The sequence below is a fragment of the Pongo abelii genome, chromosome 1 (genome assembly GCF_028885655.2).
Source record: "Pongo abelii isolate AG06213 chromosome 1, NHGRI_mPonAbe1-v2.0_pri, whole genome shotgun sequence".
Lineage (NCBI taxonomy): Eukaryota > Metazoa > Chordata > Mammalia > Primates > Hominidae > Pongo > Pongo abelii.
In genome coordinates, this window is record NC_071985.2 from 109300552 (window position 1) to 109308479 (window position 7928).

A 7928-nucleotide genomic window follows, 5' to 3' on the forward strand; every position below is an offset into this window, starting at 1 on the left:
CCCTGATGAACATTGATGCAAAAATCCTCAATAAAATACTGGCAAACCGAATCCAACAGCACAAAAAAAAGCTTATTCACCACGATCAAGTGGGCTTCATCCCTGGCGTGCAAGACTGGCTCAACATACGAAAATCGATCAATGTAATCCAGCATATACAGAACCAAAGACAAAAACCACATGATTATCTCAATAGATGCAGAAAAGGCCTTTGACAAAATGCAACAGCCTTTCAGGCTAAAAACTCTCCATAAATTTGGTATTCATGGGATGTATCTCAAAACAATAAGAGCTATTTATGACCAACCTACAGCCAATATCATACTGAATGGCAAAAACAGGAAGCATTTCCTTTGAGAACTGGCACAAGACAGGGATGCCCTCTCTCACCACTCCTATTCAACATAGTGTTGGGAGTTCTGACCAGGGCAATCAGGAAGGGGAAGGAAATAAATGGCATTCAATTAGGAAAAGATGAAGTCAAATTGTCCCTGCATGCAGATGACATGATTGTATATCTAGAATACTCCATCATCTCAGCCCAAAATCTCCTTAAGCTGATAGGCAACTTCAGCAAAGTGTCAGCATACAAAATCAATGTGCAAAAATCAAAGAATTCTTATACACCAACAACAGACAAACAGAGAGTCAAATCATGAGTGAACTCCCATTCACAATTGTTACAAACAGAATAAAATACATAGGAATCCACCTTACAGGGGATGTGAAGGACCTCTTCAAGGAAAACTACAAACCACTGCTCAATGAAATAGGATACAAACAAATGGAAGAACATTCCATGCTCATGGGTAGGAAGAATCAATATCGTGAAAATGGCCATACTGCCCAAGGTAATTTACAGATTCAATGCCATCCTCATCAAGCTACCAATGACTTTCTTTGCAGAATTGGAAAAAACTACTTTAAAGTTCATGTGGAACCAAAAAAGAGCCCGCATTGCCAAGTCAATCCTAAGCCAAAAGAACAAAGCTGGAGGCATCACACAACCTGACTTCAAACTATACTACAAGGCTACAGTAACCAAAACAGCATGGTACTGGTACCAAAACAGAGATATAGGTCAATGGAACAGAACAGAGCCCTCAGAAATAATGCCACACATCTACAACCATCTGATCTTTGACAAACCTGAGAAAAACAAGCAATGGGGAAAGGATTCCCTATTTAATAAATGGTGCTGGGAAAACTGGCTAGCCATATGTAGAAAGCTGAAATTGGACCCCTTCCTTACACCTTATACAAAAAATTAATTCAAGATGGATTAAAGACTTAAACATTAGACCTAACACCATAAAAACCCTAGAAGAAAACCTAGGCATTACCATTCAGGACATAAGCATGGGCAAGGACTTCATGTCTAAAACACCAAAAGCAATGGCAACAAAAGCCAAAATTCACAAATGGGATCTAATTAAACGAAAGAGCTTCTGCACAGCAAAGGAAACTACCATCAGAGTGAACAGGCAACCTACAAAATGGGAGAAAATTTTCGCAACCTACTCGTCTGACAAAGGGCTAATATCCAGAATCTACAATGAACTCCAACAAATTTACAAGAAAAAAACAAACAACCCCATCCAAAAGTGGGTGAAGGACATAAACAGACACTTCTCAAAAGAAGACATTTATGCAGCCAAAAAACACATGAAAAAATGCTCTCCATCACTGGCCATCAGAGAAATGCAAATCAAAACCACAATGAGATACCATCTCACACCAGTTAGAATGGCAATCATTAAAAAGTCAGGAAACAACAGGTGCTGGAGAGGATGTGGAGAAATAGGAACACTTTTACACTGTTGATGGGACTGTAAACTAGTTCAACCCTTGTGGAAGTCAGTGTGGTGATTCCTCAGGGATCTAGAACTAGAAATTCCATTTGACCCAGCCATCCCATTACTGGGTATATACCCAAAGGACTATAAATCATGCTGCTATAAAGACACATGCACACGTATGTTTATTGCCGCATTATTCACAATAGCAAAGACTTGGAACCAACCCAAATGTCCAGCAATGATAGACTGGATTAAGAAAATGTGGCACATATACACCATGGAATACTATGCAGCCATAAAAAATGATGAGTTCATGTCCTTTGTAGGGACATGGATGAAATTGGAAATCATCATTCTCAGTAAACTATCGCAAGAACAAAAAACCAAACACCGCATATTCTCACTCATAGGTGGGAATTGAACAATGAGAACACATGGACACAGGAAGGGGAACGTCACACTTCGGGGACTGTTGTGGGTTGGGGGGAGGGGGGAGGGATAGCATTGGGAGATATACCTAATGGTAGGTGACGAGTTGGTGGGTGCAGCGCACCAGCATGGCACATGTATACATATGTAACTTACCTGCACATTGCGCACATGTACCATAAAACCTAAAGTATAATAATAATAATAATAATAATAATAATAATAAAAGAAAAAAAAAAAGTTGACCAGTTCCGCACTTACCTTTGGATACCTGCAGTGCAGAGTCAACGATGGGTATAAATAAATACACTGGTGGGTGATAGATGATATAATTTGGCAATTTTCAAAGTACTGTGAAAATACAAAAACTAAATACTTTTCAGTTTCCTCTTCATTACTTTGTGTTGCCCAAAATTATTACTGAACTTCTTAGTTCATTTTTCTTCTTGTAAACTTAAACTATTTAAGATTATATGCTATTCAAATTATTGTAAGCTCATGGAAACTATATGCCAAACTTACAAATAAATTGTGGAAACGATTTTTTTAAATGCGGACATCTAATACATAGAATCACTAGCTTGTATAAATGAATCACGTTAAGACACATCTATAAATACGTGGTGGAAGAAACTTAGATATAATATTTAGATAGGCCAAACTACTGAAATAAATAGACCAATAATGTAAACACAGAAGATGATTTCTTGCTCATGAATTAGAGAAGGTAGATATTCCTGGTATGTAGTCTACAAGCCACACATGACTGAAGTCAAGGTGTCCATCATGATAAGTTCTTGTCTGGAAACTTTAGAGAAGAATCTGCTTCCAAGTTCATTGCAGTTTCTTGTGATTGCAGTTCTGAGGTCCCCATATCCCTGCCAGCTGTCAACTGGTAGTTGGCCTCTGCTTCTGGTCGCTACCTGAATTTGTTCTCACATGGCTTACTTCATCATTAAAGTCAAGGATTATATATCAAGTTTTTCCCATGTTTTGAATCTCTCTGATTTCTCCTTCTGTCATCAGCCAAGAAAACCTCTCTGTATTTAAGAATGCATGTGATTAAATAATGACAATCCAGGTAGTTTCCCTTAAAAGTCAGCTGTGCCAAAAAACATAAGCATGAAATAACATCTCCCTGTAATCACAGTTTCCAGGAATTATCACAAACATCCTTAAAAAGCCCAGCCCAGTTTCTTCTAACCTTCTAGACTCACCTCCTTAGGTGGGGAAAAATATAGTCAACAGGGGCCAGGGCTTCAAAGAATAGGAGGAATACAGAAAGAATGCTGCAGATAGGAAGGCAATGGAGAAAGAGGGGAAAATAGCTCTAACTATGGAGAAAAACTTGGAAAAGACACAGCCTCAAGATATAGGCCCACTAAAAGACTAAAATTTAATCAAAAGATTGTAGAATGTTATTTTTCCACAATTCTCAACAATACTTTATGGCTCTAATGTAACCACTCTTTTGTGGCTTACTATCATCTACGGTAACAGTGGACTACAACTGAAATACCTGGAAGACATAGACCCTCTGCAGAAGACTACATAGAAAACAACAATATCAGAAGGGGATAAAAAACAAGAACACTAAAGAAACTTGAGCCTCTAACGCCTGTTACAGCTACAATAACCATTAAACATAGCCTAAATCCTGAACATATTAACATAAATCTTTATACTAAAGGCTTATGTTCCTTTTATTTGATACATCATGCCTAGCTTTCAAAATCTGAGACAAAACACAGCCTGAAGAGAAAAAGCAAGCATCAGAATTCACATTCAGATATGATACAGATGTTGGAATTAATAGATATGTTAAAATATGTTAAGGGATTTAATGTAAGAAGTAGACACCATGAAAAAATAGATATTGTGAAAAGAAATAGAAACTTTAGAAAACAATCAAAAGAAAATGCTAAAAATAAAAAACATTGTAACAAAAATTAACAATGACTTTGATGGGCACTTAGTAGTCTCAAACAACTGAGGAAAGCATCAGTGAGCTTGAAGATAAATCAGTAGAAACTCATTAAAATTGAAATAAAAAGGGGAAAAAAATAATTCAATAAAAAACAGAACAGAACATCCAAGAACTGTCAGACAATTGCAAAAGATGCAAGATATATTTAATTGCAGTAATAGAAGAAGAAGAAAGGGAGGTCAAACAAGAGAAAATATTTGCACTATTAGATTCTTAGAGTTGCAACTTCTCAGGAGGATGACATGGGAGGATTACTCAAGCCAAGGAGTTCAAGGCTTCAGTGAACTATGAGGGTGCCACTGCACTTCCGCCTGGGCAAAAAAGCAAAGCAGCAATCCCATTTCAAAACAAACCTCAGGATACAAAATCCATGTACAAAAATCACAAGCATACTTATACACAAACAACAGACAAACAGAGAGCCAAATCATGAGTGAACTCCCATCCACAATTGCTTCAAAGAGAATAAAATACCTAGGAATCCAACTTACAAGGGACATGAAGGACCACTTCAAGGAGAACTACAAACCACTGCTCAATGAAATAAAAGAGGATACAAACAAATGGAAGAACATTCCATGCTCATGGGTAGGAAGAATCAATATCGTCAAATGGCCATACTGCCCAAGGTAATTTATAGATTCAATGCCATCCCCATCAAGCTACCAATGGCTTTCTTTGCAGAATTGGAAAAAACTACTTTAAAGTTCATATGGAACGAAAAAGAGCCCACATTGCCAAGTCAATCCTAAGCCAAAACAACAAAGCTGGAGGCATCACACTACCTGACTTCAAACTATACTTCAAGGCTACAGTAACCAAAACAGCATGGGACAGGTACCAAAACACAGATATAGATCAACGGAACAGAACAGAGCCCTCAGAAATAACACTGCGTATCTACAACTATCTGACCTTTGACAAACCTGAGAAAAACAAGCAATGGGGAAAGTATTCCCTATTTAATAAATGGTGCTGGGAAAACTGGCTAGCCACATGTAGAAAACTGAAACTGGATCCCTTCCTTACTCCTTATACAAAAATTAATTCAAGATGGATTAAACACTTAAACGTTAGACCTAAAACCATAAAAACCCTAGAAGAAAACCTAGGCATTACCATTCAGGATATAGGAATGGGCAAGGACTTCATGTCTAAAACACCAAAAACAATGACAACAAAAGCCAAAATTGACAAATGGGATCTAATTAAACTAAAGACCTCCTGCACAGCAAAAGAAACTACCATCAGAGTGAACAGGCAACCTACAAAATGGGAGAAGATTTTTGCAACCTACTCGTCTGACCAAGGGCTAATACCCAGAATCTACAATGAACTCAAACAAATTTACAAAAAAAAAAACAAATAACCCCATCAAAAAGTGGGCAAAGGATATGAACAGACACTTCTCAAAAGAAGACATTTATGTAGCCAAAAGACACATGAAAAAATGCTCATCATCACTGGCCATCAGAGAAATGCAAATCAAAACCACAATGAGGTATCATCTCACACCAGTTAGAATGGCAATCAATAAAAAGTGAGGAAACAACAGGTGCTGGACAGGATGTGGAGAAATAGGAACACTTTTACACTGTTGGTGGGACTGTAAACTCATTCAACCATTGTGGAAGTCAGTGTGGTGATTCCTCAGGGACCTAGAACTAGAAATACCATTTGACCCAGCCATCCCATTACTGGGTATATACCCAAAGGATTATAAATCATGCTGCTACAAAGACACATGCACACATATGTTTATTGCGGCATTATTCACAACAGCAAAGACTTGGAACCAACCCAAATGTCCAGCAATGTTAGACTGGATTAAGAAAATGTGGCACATATACTCCATGAAATACTATGCAGACATGAAAAATGATGAGTTCACATACTTTGTAGGGACATGGATGAAATTGGAAATCATCATTCTCAGTAAACTATTGCAAGGACAAAAAACAGAACACCACATGTTCTCACTCATAGATGGGAATTGAACAATGAGAACACATGGACACAGGAAGGGGAACATTACACTCTGGGGACTGTTGTGGGGTGGGGGGAGGGGGAAGGGATAGCATTAGGAGATATACCTAAAGCTAAATGACGAGTTAATGGGTGCAGCACACCAGCATGGCACATATATACATATGTAACTAATCTGCACATTGTGCACATGTACCCTAAAACTCAAAGTATAATAATAATAATAATAAAAACCCTCAAAACCAAACACACACAGATCCAGGAAGCATAGAAAACACCAAGCAGGATAAACACCAGCTACAAACACACACACACACACACACACAAACACACCTGAGCATATTATATTGAAATCAAAGACAAAGTCATGAAAGAAGCCTGAGGAAAAAAAATCCCTACTTATGGAAAAATAAGAACAAGCATTACAGTGAATTTATCAGAAATCATGCATGCCTGAAAAGAATAAAATATTTAAAGCTTTAAAAAAAATTCACCAACCTCGGATTCTACATCCAGCCAAACTATTCTTCAGAAGGAGGAATAATGCTACCTCAAATAAGCAAAAAAATAAAAGAAGTAATCATTGACAGGTAGAACCTATGAGAAATTTTAAAGTACTTCAGACAGGAAATTACATAGTTCATACATTTGAGTTAATATAAAGGATGGTTGGAGAAGGAATAAAGGTAAAATAAATTTTGTATTGATCTTATTTTTAATTTATCTGCAAGATTTTTGTTCAAAGTAAAAATAGTAACAACATATTGGGTACTTATGGTATATGGATAAGATAAAATAATGACAGAAATGTCACACTGGACAAAAGAGAAGAATTGGAAATATTCTTTTATAAGATACCTGCACCACAGTTAAAGTGACATACTGTTATTTGAGGGTGTACTTAGATTAGTTAAAAATATATATTTTAAGATGTAGTGTAATGATTAAAAACTTTTTGGAAGAATAAAACTAATGTATTAAGAAATAAGATAAAATAAAATTTTATAAAATGCCCAGTTAAAAACAGAAGGCAAGAAAACGAGGGAAGGAAACAAAGAAAAAAAATACAATAAATAGAAAACAATTACAAAGGCAACAGGTATTAATTCAACTCTGTCAATAACTACTTTAAATATCAATGATCTAAATATTCCAATGAAAAGACAGAAATTACAAGAGTAGATTTAAAAGCAGTCTGACTATACGTTGTTAACAAGATCAACTTTATAAACAAAAACTCAGATTAAAATTAAAGGGATAAAGAAATATGTACCATGCTAACACTAATCACAAGAAAGATGGAATAGCTATATTAATTTCAGACAAAGTAGACTTCAGAAATTATTACAAATGAAAAGGACTTACATAATGATGAACCGGTGAATTCCTCAAGAAGACATAGCAATCCCAACCATTATGCGCTTGAAAACAGACCATCAAAATACATGAGACAAAACTGATAGAGTTGCGAGGAGAAAAAAAAATCAACTATTACAGTTGGAGATTTTGGCACCTTTTGCTGGTAGTTGATAGATGAAGCAGGCAGATAATCTGTAACAACACAGCAGTATTATAAAACAACTTCTTCTAATTGATATTTATAGAATATGTCTTCCAACAGCAGAATACACATAGTTCTCAAACTCACATAAAACATTCAAAAAGATGGGCTATATTCTAGATCATAAAATATAACTTAATTATTTAAATGAAAAAATTAAATATTT